Source organism: Hyaena hyaena, unplaced genomic scaffold (genome assembly GCF_003009895.1).
Source record: "Hyaena hyaena isolate Hyena2069 unplaced genomic scaffold, ASM300989v1 scaffold_123, whole genome shotgun sequence".
In the NCBI taxonomy this organism is placed as follows: Eukaryota; Metazoa; Chordata; class Mammalia; order Carnivora; family Hyaenidae; genus Hyaena; species Hyaena hyaena.
Window position 1 is genome coordinate 778,757 of NW_024080756.1, and position 3,805 is coordinate 782,561.

Sequence of the window (3,805 nt, forward strand, 5' to 3'; positions counted from 1 at the left end):
AAGACTATCCTAGAAAACCCCCCTAGAAGCAAAATCTGCCATAGGACATAGTTTACCATTTAGCAATTTCTTTTTATCAGCAGTTGTTTTAAAATTCAAGACAATCAATTGAAACAAAGTAAATCTATTTATAATTACTATCCCATACTTATACTTAGATTTCATTGGTGAGATAAAGCCCCTGTGAGCCTCAATCACCTCATCTGTTAAATGGGGATATAAATAACTACTCTATTAACCCTGAATGATTTACTGCAAGAACTAAAGATGTAAAAACAATCTGAAAAATGTCAAACAATTTTTCAGGGCACCTGGGTGGCTCAGTTGGTTATGTGTCTGACTCTTGGTTTCAGCTCAGATCATGATCTCTGTTTGTAAGATTGAGCCTTGCATCGGGCTCTGAGCAGGGCCTGCTTGAGATTCTCTCTCTCCCTCTCTCTCTGCCCCTCCCCAGCTTGTGCTCTCTCTCTCTCTCAAAATAAATAAACATTAAAATATAGAAAGATGTCAAACAACTTTAAGTTGTCCATTGTCTTTCTTTGTTAAGAAAGAGATGACCAGGGGCACCTTGGTGGCTCAGTCGGTTAAGCGTCAGACTTTGGCTCAGGTCATGATCCCATGGTTTGTTGGTTGGAGCCCTGCATCAGGCTCTTGCTGGCAGCTCAGAGCCTGGAGTCTGCTTCAGATTCTGTGTGTGTGTGTGTCTCTCTCTCTGCCCCTCCCCTGTTTGCACTCTGTCTCTCTCTCAAAAATAAATAAACATTTTTAAAAATAAAAAAAATAAAGAGGTAACCAATCCTCTCTGAATAGATCAGATTTAATTTGTTCTGTCTTCACTGACACTAAGGTTGCCCAGTGTCCACCTCTGAATTGGTGATTTAGCTTTCTGTCCAGCAAAACGAAAATTTAAGAAATTAGACACAAAAATGCCTTTAAAAAAGTACTGAAAAATTTTTTAGAACTATAACATTACCTATCCTGGTGGGTAGACAGCACAGCATCCTTAATAAGGGGAAGCTAGGAATACCTGAGTAAACTAGACAACTTGTGCAGCCCATTTCCTAGATTTTTTTGTTTTATTTTTTAAACAAAATTTGCAGTCAAATCTGTTGGCCTCCTACCATGCAGAGAGAGGATTTTCTTTTTTACATTCCTCAATCTCACACATACACAAAACCACACACATTTCTTTTCTCAACTAGAGCACAATTCTTAGTTACATCAAAAGTGAGTGTTCACATGAGTACCGGTAAGTTGCAGAAGTTGCTGTGAGGAGCCACCTTCTTCAGGATGGAAGGATTTAGCTCCCAGCTAGCTACTACAAGTGCCATCAGCAGACACTGCTTGGCTGGCAGTCTTCTTTGGAATCACTTCAACTTCTGAGAGTTGCCTGACCTGTGGTCACAACACTTCCCTGAGCAGCTGTCATTCAATGACTGTTCAGTATGGTGGTAAAAGGCCCTTCTTGCAACTTGGGACAATTCTCAAGGGCCAGTCCAGCTCTACAGCAACCTATGGAGTCAGCTGAGGTCTTTGTCATGGCCAGATTCTCCCTCTGTGGAATCCTGCTTCCTCTCTTCTCTTCCTTCCCACAAGTATGGATCCCAAAAGTACTCCCCAATAAGGCTTCTGCCTGCCAATCTCTGTCTCAGGGGCACCTTCTGAGGACCCAAACCTGCCACAGTCGATTCCAGAAATGGTCTGAGAAAGCAGATGCTATGATGAGAATTTGGAAAGGGGTCACCTGCTATCTGGTTGGCAGAACCCCATTGTCGGTGAAAGGGGGGCCTCACACATCACAAGTTAACAACACAATTGTGAAGCTTTCACTGGTGGTAGCAAATGCACTAGCTGGTGCATTGTATCAGGCATTTGAGCACCATGAGGAAAGCAGCAACTAAAAGGACAATAAAGGTAACTTTTTTTTTCCCACATCTAAGGATTTCTTTATTATCGAGAATAGTTACAGAATTTCACATTCAAAACAAAGTTCCCCACAAGGACCCCACAGATCAGTCTGCCCAGAAAGATACTCTTTACACAGAGGCCCCAGGAGCCCCACGCGGACCGCGGTCCCCGAGAGGCGCGGAGGCGGGACAGAGGCGGCAGGCCACGCTCAGGGGTCGGGTCGTCCAAGGACGGGAGCCAGGAGCGCCCAGGTGGCCACCACGCCGCACACTTGTGCAACAAGCAGTTGATATTCGTGGAGTGCCTCCAGTAGCGGTACGGGGAGACCCGCAGGGTGGGGTGGCCCCAGTACCCCCTCAGGATGCTCCGAGCATCCTTGAACTTATTGGTCAAGAGCAGAAACTGGCTCAGCGAGAGTCGCCGGACATCGAACTTGCAGAGATTCTGAAACTCACGATAGACTTGCTGCTCGCTGACCCCAGGCCACCTCCGGACGCTGAGGAGGAGGATGGGAGGCCGGATACTGGGGTAGTCGGGACCAGAAAAGTTAATCTTAGGGACCCCGGCTCGGATAAGATTCACCTGGTGCACATCGAGGTACAGAGGGAAGGACGGCTCAGGCAGGGAGCCCGCTGCACGTACTCTACACAGGAGCAGATGTGCCACTTTCAACTGAGCCACAGAGGAAAGCATCGGACGCAGCCTCGTGTGGGTACTTGGTCTCAGCATATTTTTTCGCACTTGCTTGCCTGAATAATCACTGGCCCAGAATTCTTGGTAGGATTCAAGTCACTGTTTAGGACTTCATAAACTTCTGAAAGATTTGAAACCCTCGGGAAATCCAGTTCCTTCCAGATGTCCTTCGTCACATTCTTGGTATCAATGAGAACACGAGACACGGGTTGTGGATGTTCAGCTTAAATTGATCATAGCTTTCTGGGAGTGGCCGGAAGGACTTCTTAGTGTAGATGCAGCAGGTCCATCATCATGTTGTGGCCCACAAGGGCTTCTGGGCTTTCACCAGCATCTGGAAAAACACAGAAAAACCCCTCGCGGAGAGAAGAATCTTCTCCTTCCAACAGCTCTCTCGATCACAGGAGGTGTTCTCAAGATACCAGCGATGCTGCTTACCCACTTTTGTCACTATTATCCCCTGGTCTCTCAGGACCGTCCAGATGTCGGGGAGGGCCTGCTTCAGCACCAGCTGGATCTCAAAAGCCTGGAAACCAGCAATTCCAGGAAGAGTCACCCAGTCACCCTCCTCTACTAGGCCCAGCCACCGTGTCACCTCATCAATCATCACCTTGATCTGGTCTTTATCCACAGAACTGCGAATTCTCCAGTTCCCAGTCAGGATGTTGTGTTTGATTTTCTTCTCCTCTTCCTCATTCATATATGGGATCCCATTTTTGAGAAACTTGTTGTAGTCGAAGCCGTATTGATTCAGAAACTGGACACTGGAAGCCTGGAAAGAGAACTCTGAATCCAAAACCCCAAACGTCGTAGAGAAGAGAAAGAAGTTACACGATGCCTGTGGCATCGTCCTCAGCGCCTGGGGAGTGATCATGTTGATAATGCTCTGAATCTTTTTCAACGTCCATTCCGCTGTGCTCATTGAGGATGTCCCCTTCACTGAGAAAGATTTCGAGAGAGACCCCCCAGAAGATCTATGACCTTTACGAGCGAGTCAGCTACAACTGTTTCATCCCCGTGGGCCTCTACCTCTTCCTCGGGGGCTTCTCCTTCTGCCAAGTTCGTCTCAGCAAGCATAAGGAATACATGGTGCACTAGAGCATCGTCGCGCCTCCCCTCTCCGGCCCCCTCCTCTATTTAAAGACTCTCCCCGCCCTCCCACCCGCGTCCCCTGCGAGACCGGGGTCCCCTGCGGTGAGGCTGA

The 3,805-nt window shown here is 47.5% G+C and overlaps 1 pseudogene; it reads right to left on the bottom strand.

Annotated features, from left to right (window-relative positions):
- Positions 1–2,089: 2,089 nt before the first annotated feature.
- LOC120235215 lies at positions 2,090–3,523 on the bottom strand (annotated as a pseudogene).
- Between the last annotated feature and the right edge of the window lie 282 nt (positions 3,524–3,805).